Source organism: Schistocerca piceifrons, unplaced genomic scaffold (genome assembly GCF_021461385.2).
Source record: "Schistocerca piceifrons isolate TAMUIC-IGC-003096 unplaced genomic scaffold, iqSchPice1.1 HiC_scaffold_972, whole genome shotgun sequence".
Classification (NCBI taxonomy): Eukaryota; Metazoa; Arthropoda; class Insecta; order Orthoptera; family Acrididae; genus Schistocerca; species Schistocerca piceifrons.
This window is the reverse complement of record NW_025729248.1, coordinates 5,001-15,000: the sequence shown is the minus strand read 5'-3', so window position 1 is coordinate 15,000 and position 10,000 is coordinate 5,001.

The window sequence follows — 10,000 nt, the reverse complement described above, 5'->3', positions numbered from 1 at the left end:
TTTGATCTAATAAAAGCGTCCCTTCCATCTCTGGTCGGGACTCTGTTTTTTTTTTTTTTTTTTATTTTTTTTTTTTTTTTTTTTAAAAAAAAAAAAAAAAAAAAATCTTTATTTCATCAATATCATGTTACAATATAACCTACTACCTAAATACATTAGTAGGTCCTAAGTTATTACTAATTTGTATCTGCAGCTACTTAATATATTAACACTACAGGTTTTTCTTCCTACATTCCATCACCACTATGGGGGTTAATCTATCATACTTATGTTAATTGTTGTTGTTATGACTACACTACCTGCAGCGTTACATGCGTGCCAGAATAGATACAAACCTACTTATTTGGCCATTCCCACTGAGCTAATCCCAGTGGGAGTGCCCCTGGCACTGGGCGGGCCATTGATGGTTTCGCTGCAGTTCTATACTATTTCTAATATCCTAGATTGATCTTATAACTAATCTTATATCTAGTGTCATAGTCGGTGCGTGTCAAGTCCGTGGTGATGTACTACCCCCCAACCTATTCCAAAAACCTGGCGGATTCCAGCCGTGAGGCGGCTGGCCAAGTCCACGTTCCGGCGGAACAGGGGGGCGTACCTGACAAGTCCGGTTTAATTCATTTATCGATTGTTATCGAGATATTCTGTGAGGACTTTGCTCGATATTTTGTTTGTTAGGTGGTTCAGGATATTGAATGTGGTTTCGTGCCTGAGCAAGTGGTACGTGTCGTTGTTAGGCAATTGTACCCTAAATTGTTGTGCAACATCGTCGAAGAGGGGACACTCGTACACCACATGGTCTGGAGTGCCTAGCTCTGCTCCACAGTCGCACGCTGGTGTTGCCCTTTTCCCAAACCGACAAAGATATGTCGGATAGGGTCCGTGCCCGGTAAGGAAGTGCAGCAATCCCCTAGTTGGTTTGATATAAGCGAGTTCTAGCCTTTCCTTTATGTTCGGAAGCAGTTCATGTGTTCTGCGGCCAGTTTCGTCGCTGTCCCAGAGATTTTGCCATAATTCCATGCCCCTTCTTTTGATACTTGGTTTGTCCCCTATATATATCCCCATGATTTCCTCAATCTTTTCCCTTCGATTTTTCTTTATCCAGTACCAGGTGGCCTGTTCTCTTATTTTTATGTCCAGTGGACATAACCCCATTAGTACTAAAAGTGCCCCTCCTGGGGTTGTTCTGTATGCGCCCACTGAGCGTAGGAGCATATTTCGCTGCACTCTCCTTATGGCCACGGCAGGCATGACCCTCGTGAGCCTGTGTGCCCAGACCGCTGACCCGTAGCCTACTATGGATGTAAGAATGCTATTGTGGTATAATTTTATGAGGTCAGGTGGGAGGTGGAATCTTTTGTGTCCTATACCTATTAGGTTGTTTAGTATTGTGAGTGATCTCTGTGTTGCTGTGTCTATATGTGATGTATAGTTCCACCTCTCGTCGACGATGACACCAAGATATCGGGCTTCGCGGCGCCTGATAACTGGTAGACCATTTATTCTAACGGTAGGATTTCTAGTGAGTTGGCCTTTGAGCAGCAGGTAAGTTGATTTATTGGGTGCGATAGTCATTTTGGTTTTGTGACACCATGTGGTTAGTATTGTAATGGCTCTTTCTATTTTTGGTTCCAGATCTTCGCGGCTGCGGCCGCCGACCAGCAGGAGGAGGTCATCAGCGTAGGCTATGACCTCTAGCACATCTTCACTGCTCTTTAGTTCTTCCAAGAGTGGCTCCATGTTTATATCCCAAAAGAGTGGCCCCAGGACCGATCCCTGAGGACACCCCTTGGTGATTTTCTTACTGACTTTGCCGCTAGGGGCCGATAGCCAGACCTCCCTGTCTTCACAATAGCTCCTCAGACAACCATATAGCGGCCCTGGGCATTCTTTCTCCCGCAAGCAGGAGAAGAGCGAAGGCCACCACAGGTTGTCGAAGGCGCCACTGATGTCCACCATGATGCCGACTACATACTTGTGCGGGGCAGAGCCACAGACATCCGCGGCCAGGGCGATTGCGTCAGACGCCGACCGCCCCGCCCGAAAACCGAACTGCCTGTCACTCATCCCGCACAAGACTCGGTGTGCAGCCAACCTGTCTGCCAGCAGCCTCTCAAAGAGCTTGCCCAACAAGTCCAGCAGACATATGGGTCTGTACGACTTGGCTTCTTTGGGGTCTTTGTCCGGGCCTTTCTTAATTATCACTACGTTAGCCTTCTTCCATATCGAGGGGAAGGTCCGAAGCCGTAAACACTCGTTGTACAGCTGAGTGAGAGGTGCCACCAGCTGGGGGGCGAGGTACTGTATCACCTCCGCGGTTATACCGTCTGGACCAGGAGCTTTGCCTCTTTTGAGCGCTTTTATTTGGGAGTTTACCTCTTCTTCAGAGAAGGGGTAGACAACACGATTGTTTTCGTAGACCCGTTGGTTCTCTCTTCTTATTCTAAGTTGTTCTTCTGTATCATCTTCCTCTCTATCGTCAGGTAGTAGGGCACGGAGTAGGACCCTTGCAGTTTCCTGCCAGGTCCCCGTCATCCGGTCCCCACTCCTGACGGTAGATAACACCATAGGTGATTTAATTTTTTCCCTTACTATTTTATAGGGTAGTCCCCAAGGGTCTGTAGCCAATTGGCTTTGCACATATTTTTCCCAGCTCCTCATTCTTACAGCCTTGAGTTCTTGTTGAAACTGTTCTTTGGCTTCTCGGTATATTTGTAGCCATCGCTGCTTTTCTTGCCAGACGGCACACCGCTGGTAATACCTCCTCGCCCTCCGTACTGCTTGGCGCATTTGCCCCAGTTCGGCTGACCATGGTGAAGGGGAGGCCGCGATGGCCCTCCTCCTGGTTGGTACAGCTGCCTTGACTGCCTTAGTTATTGCACTAGTGAGATCTCGGGCGTATTCTTCTATGTCGACATCACCCTCCAGCAATGCAGGGATGTCACACTCCCTAGCCAGCCGGTCCCAATCGGTTTTGTTGTAGTTAAGTTGTGTTTCCCACCCTATGTCCCAGTGGCACTCGCTGTCTCCAATGATGAATGTTATGAGGTTATGGTCACTTGTGGTAATCCGGTCCCAAACTGTCCAATTAGATATTTTTGTTGCGAGGTTTGGCGTTACTAGAGTAACGTCAATGTTTGTACCGTGTCCACCCCCCCCAGTGTAGGTGGGAGGGTTTCCCTGTTTGTTGGCGACCATGAGTTGTAGTGACATGATGGTGTCGACAGCTTGTTCTCCTCGATCGTCTTGTGTACCACTGAACCACAGGGGGGATTTAGCATTGATGTCCGCAGTCACAAGGATTTTGTGTCCCCGCAACGCCGTGGCTATTTGCACGAGCTTGTCCAAGAATTCATCTATTGGTCTTCCGTACTGGAAGTACATATTGACCAGGTATAGTATTCCTGTTGGTGAGTGGAGCTCCACGACGTTGCAGTGGTCATCCAGGAATTGCGCTAACACAGTGGCTCTCAATGCTTTGTTTGTAATTATGACTGCGGCTCTTGGTTCTCCTGGATTATATATTTGTTGCCAGGTGGCTGCGGTGAACGGGATCCGTCCAGCCTGGGAGTATGGCTCCTGTATGCAGACTACATCTAGACTCTTCTCCTCCACCACTTTCCGGAGTTCCTGCAAGACCAGTTTACTATTATGTGTGTTTATCTGTCCCACTCTTAACTGGCTCACGTGGGAAGTATGTATGTATATGAGACTCTGGCCAGTTTCTGCGCCAGTCGTGAGCAATTCTTCCGTTGGTTATGACAGATTGATTATATAATTCATTGAGGTCAAACTTTTCGTTGCGCCTTTCAAACACTTTCTGAACCAGGTCTCGCAGGGCTCCAAAATCTGTGGGGAGATTCATTGTCTTGAGCTGTATTCTGTCTACAGCCTCCATCACTGGGAAGGTAATGTCTCTGCCGTATTCATGGCCGACACGCACCACATGCCTCAGGGCTGTTGTGAGGGTGGCCGGCTCTTCAAGTCTAGACAGCTGTAAAGCATGCTCCAGATTGGGATAAATCCTGACAGGATCTATTCCTGGTCCTCGTATTATGGATGGGCTTATTGGTGTACCTATATTTGTGGGTACACTGGTGCTGCTTATTTTGTTAACTTGTACTTGATCTTCATGACTTTTAGTATTAGGATCGTCTGTCTCAAACAATCTCCCTACCACAGGATGCCCGAGTGGTCGTACTTGATCTTTTTGCGACCTTTGTCCCCGTTTCGGAGGGGAGGGTGCTTCTTTCTGATCACAAGGATCTGTCTGAATAGCGACATCTTTCACTGTGACTGCCAGGTGTTGTGGCCTCGTGATTTTCTGTATAAATTCTTTGAATTTATTGGCCCTTAAAGCATCCCTCAACCTCTTGCTGGGAGACTTTCTTTTGGGCTTCCTGTTCCCATTGGGGGACTCAGCCATAATCAATTCTGGCTATGAGTCTCTGCTCGAGCATCCTGTAGGTAGGGCAATTTCTACCGGTAGTGTTGCATGACTTTTTGCCTCTTTTAGTACAAGGTATGCAGATTCCAGTTTTGCTGCAATTTTTCCTAGAATGATCTTCTGACCCGCACTTGGAGCAAGCCGGCCTCCTCTCACAATGCTTATGTATGTGATCTAAGTCGCCACAGTTGTGGCATCTCGGAACCACTAGGTAATCTCGCACGTTAATTGCGTGAAAACCTATATATACTCTCCCCATAGTGGTGATTCTTCGCCACATCTTTCCTGAGACCTCGGCAACGTGATGTACGACATCACGCTCCCGGGGCCCTGTTTTAAATCTCAATTTAAAGTCATTTCTGAAACTTTCCCATTCCAAATCATCAAAGTTTTGATTATAAAGCGTCTCGTAGATGTCTGACTCTGTTAATGCTACAGGTACGTCATAAAGGATCACCAGCGGATTGCGCTTCTTTGGTGGCTCACATTTAACTGCCATGTTCAGTTTAGCATGCTTTAAGATCTTATCCCTGTCTTCCTCAGTTGCCACATCAACTACAACCACATTCTTTGTTGCTTTGACTTTATTGATTTTAATTTTATCTTTAGCAGGATCGATTGTGGTAGTGAAAATTTCTTGTACCTTTTTAATTGTTTGCCCGGGCAGGGGTCTTAAAAAGACCGCCGTATCCGGCCTTTTAGTAACCTTGGCAATTGTCTCTTTCGTGGTTTGGGGTTTTGTGACTGCTTGTGCAGCCACTGCAGCCCAGGTTTTAGTTGGCTGCTGCCTGAGTCTATTATTTTCTTTTTCGAGTTCTTCGAGTCGCCCCTCAAGCTTAGCACTAGCAATGGCCCAAGCGGCGAGCTCATTTTTGATTGCCAGGACTGCAGCCTGGCTTATTTTACCATTTTTCACACTCGAGTCAAGGATTTGACTTATTTTGGTGTGTCTTTCGAGTGTGCTTTGCTCGTTCTGTTCCACTTCCTCCTGTGAGGCAGGAACAGTCGCCATCGACGCCCTCGAGGTCGCACTAGAGTCACTCGTCTCAGGATCTGCCATGTTTGTAGACGAGTGATAAAAAGATGGGAGCCCGTCTCTTGCCCCGGACCGGCTCCTCTGGCATGGGGGGGGACTATTGCAGCTCGCCCACCGACCTCGCCCCTAGGTCAAGGGCACTCCAGAGCTGCAGGGTTCAACGCGCCGTTGCCAGCGCACTGGTCCCCATCGAAGGCCTCGTCGTCGACGATTTCACCCGACGTTCCTCGGCAAGTGCACCCCGCACTCCGGAGAGGCGGATGCACCCCTCGCCCTTCGCCGCCTACTAGCCCGAGTTTCCACCCGAAGGCCAAGGACCCACTCCTACTCAGGTGGTGGGTCGGTCCCCCAGTCGTTCGGCGGTCTGGGCCCATCTAACCTGGCCCAGGCGATGTCACCACCACCTGGGTTTGGCAGAACACGCCCCGGTTACCCAGGGGCGCGGCGAAGCACCCTTGCCGACTCGCGCCGTGATCCCACGCCGACAAACGAGGTCGCCGGCATGCAGAGCACCTGCTGGTCTGTGCCCTGCGAAAAGAAAGGGACTGGTGTTCGGTCCCTCGACACAGCTCCCCCTGTGCCACGCACCCTTCGCTTTCGCATCGGGTTGGGTCGCAGCTCTCCCTTTTGACGCAAGGCAGAATGCCGAGCTTGACGTCTGGCACCACGGGAAGGCGGAAAGAGCTACTTGGGAAGGAGAGGCTGTAAGAGACGCTTCACTTCCCCGAGTGAGGACTGCCGCGGCACGCCCGACTGGAAAGCGATACGCCCCAGTGCGAGCCTCCGTGCCTTACGGCGCGCCGGCAACGGGCGGGCCCGCGCCGGAACGCGCCGTCAAGCGACTGACCTCACGCCAGACCGGGACTCTGTTTGCATGTATTAGCTCTAGAATTACCACAGTTATCCAAGTAACGTGGGTACGATCTAAGGAACCATAACTGATTTAATGAGCCATTCGCGGTTTCACCTTAATGCGGCTTGTACTGAGACATGCATGGCTTAATCTTTGAGACAAGCATATGACTACTGGCAGGATCAACCAGGGAGCTGCGTCAACTAGAGCTGAGCAGCCGGCCGCCCGGGAGTGTGTCCCGGGGGCCCGCGCGAACACGCAAGCGTCCGCTCAATCATTCTGCAAACAGGAGGAGGCTGAGCTCCCCTGCACAATACACCTCGAAACCCTCTCAGGTCCCGGCGGCGCGCAGCGCCGTCCCAAGTACTTGGTCGGGTTCGAGAGAGGCGCAATCGCCCGGAGTTAGGCGAGTAGACGCTTTCGGTGCGACCACCCGTGCTCCCAACTGAGCTTGCCGCTGCCGACAGAGGCCCGGGAGCGTGCTGTCGTGGCATTGCCGGCGGGAGACAACACGCGCCACCTACGGTGACCGGCAGCTCCAACGCCAGCGCCACAGAAGGACAAAAGCCCCACTTGGGTGCCGAAGCGAACTCTCCCAGCACAGCGCACGCGCCAACACATCCGCACAGCTGCGATACAAACCACCAGCGAGAACCGCTGGGGCGACCGAGCAGCAGACGGCGTCGCGGCGCCGAGCGCCGGGCGGCGGCGCATCCTCAACGCACACAGTCCTCAATCGGACCAGCACACTGAAGATGTCCACCGCGCTTCGCACCGGGCCCGCGAGGACCTACTTTGGCCGCACGGCGCCGCGCGCAGGGTGCGCCGGCGCGCAGCTGCGACGCCTGCCGCGTCCGTCGGCCGGCGCGCCTGCCACTGGCCGCCCCCACCAGCCGGCTGTAGCGCGTGCGCCCACGCACCGCGCGGCCAGCACGCCGGGAGGCGCCCCCTCACCGGCCGGGGACGGTCCCACCCAGCCACCGCCGCGTATCGCTTCACACCCAGATGCCGTTCAGTTTCGTCGGCATGGTGGGTATCGCTGGAACAACCGGTTAGTACCTCAACCTATCGTCGCCATCACCGATTCACCCCTAGCGAGAACAACCGCACCACAACAGGTTACCATTTGTTCATTTGCGTAACTTCACCAGAAAACGCAGGCGTCCATCGCCATTTGCAACTTCAACGATTATTGCATGCCTGTGTCAGGTGTCACGCCACACTACGTCTGCCCACATACACGCAACAAAATGTGCACGCCTAGACAATACGTGGAAGGTGGCCCCCGTACGTATGCGATGTCCATTGCTCGAACGACTGTCAACCGGCCTCTGTAGCATGTCGCAGATATGGAACGCGGTGCACCATGCCATCACGGTGTGTGAGGAGAGACGACTAGGTCCGAATACATCAACAGACAGCTCATGCTGATCGCCATCCACGGCGTCCGTTCCTCCCACACGTCTCTATGGCGTACCACACTGCAATCCAGCTCTCATAGGGAGACGACACGTAGCTGCGTGCACAATATTTGCACTGTATGGTCCGCCGTTTTTGGGCGCAGTCGTTGTACGGTCACACATGTGCCACGATGTATCATTCAGTACATAAGGACGAATGTGCAGTACAGATTGTGGTTTACGCGTACGACATTAGCGGACAGTTGACACAGGCCGCACCACAACGTAGCCTGAGTACGTCGCATGCGAAGGGCATTGAACATGCAAAGTTCTCACCAACCAGCTTGCGAAGGCAGGGGGCAAGGTGGGGACGTGGGGAGGGGCGGCATGTACGTCCTGCTGCCATCCACATTACAGTGTACAGCAGGAGCATGTGGAAAGTGAGCAAGACTTGCAAGGTGTTTAACATGAAGCGATACACAGGGGAGCGGGCAGTGCGAGTAGCGAACTATATTGCGAGGGTTGCGGGTGGGCAACACTACACTAATTGAACGAGTCGTATAACAATTACAGAGCAGGTTTAGGCGACAACGTGGGTTACGTTAGGGGACAACGTGGGTTACGTTAGGGGACAACGTGGGTTACGTTAGGGGACAACGTGGGTTAGGTTAGGGGACAACGTGGGTTAGGTTAAGGTACAACGTGGGTTAGGTTAAGGCACAACGTGGGTTAGGTTAAGGCACAACGTGGGTTAGGTTAAGGCACAACGTGGGTTAGGTTAAGGTACAACATGGGTTAGGTTAAGGTACAACATGGGTTAGGTTAAGGTACAACATGGGTTAGGTTAAGGTACAACATGGGTTAGGTTAAGGTACAACATAGGTTAGGTTAAGGCACAACATAGGTTAGGTTAAGGCACAACATAGGTTAGGTTAAGGCACAACATAGGTTAGGTTAAGGCACAACATAGGTTAGGTTAAGGCACAACATAGGTTAGGTTAAGGCACAACATAGGTTAGGTTAAGGCACAACATAGGTTAGGTTAGGTTAGGTTAGGTTACACGTTGTTGTAAGGAAAGGTGTAAGGGGGGGGAGCAGGTTCGTTGATAGTGATTATAGTAAGTGAATGCTTGTGACATGATCAGATTTGTCACGTCAGGATGCACCTTTGGCTTATTAGAGGCGGCGCTCCAATTCTATGCTTGTGTCAGACCTGTGTCTTTGACTCATGTCATTGTTTGTGCGCTGTGACAGGAGGTACTATTGTGATGTTGGGTGCACCGTTGTATAGGACATGTGTGGGTATTGGTGCCTTATCTGCGCAATGGTGGATGTCGAAAGGGGGGGATATTCTATTTTCCGCATGGACCTCCTGGTCTGGTTGTGATAGTGTGGATTGTGTAATGTGGCGGAGAGGATGCACTGGATGTTGTTCCATGCTGGTGCTTACATATTGTATGTGCGCCCGTTAGAAGCAGAGAGTGGTGCGTGATGAGAGTGTCTGGCTGACGTGTGGTTCCCATTGTGGGCACACTCTTTCAGCATGTATACGGACAGTTGTATATATATTCTGTAATTTGATGGCTCTGCATTGATTACTAATCAGCGCCGTGTGTACGGGTAATCTGGTTCCAGTCCAAAATGTTCCATCTGTGTACATTAGTGACAAAGACTCCCCCCATGCAGTGGGGCTCGGTCTGTTATAACTCTTCCGCGTAATATATTTGCCCCACGTTTTTGCGACTGCGAGTGCGAGTGCGAGTGCAACGCGCATGGGGACCGACATGCTGATGGCTCGGTATCGGACGCCGTACAGTGAGCAACGCGATCGCGTCTCTCGCTCGTAAGTGGTACAGGTCGCGGCTCATGTATACGGACAGCGGGAATGTCGCATATTGGAAATAACTCTTCATGAAACGCAAGTTATAGGGGTGGATTGCACTTTACGAGTGCGGGAAACGTCCGCCGTTCATCCGCTGGAGGTGCGAGTTTGGCGGTTGGGGTGGTCCACGAACGGGTGCGGGTGGAGTCATTGCCGGTCCACGGCTTCGTGCGGCAGAGCCACTGGAGAATGGGTGCTATGGTCGACAGAGGCTGCAGGCTTTGTGGGTGGCGTCGAAAGGCGGGCACTGTGGCGCCATCGCTGTCTTAGTCGGCTTGGCGTCTCATAGATGGCGGTAGCGCCGTTGCAGGAGGTCATGTTGCGGGAGACCTACAGATGGCGGTATGTTTTGTGGTGCGGACGTAGTGTTGTCCGATGCGCA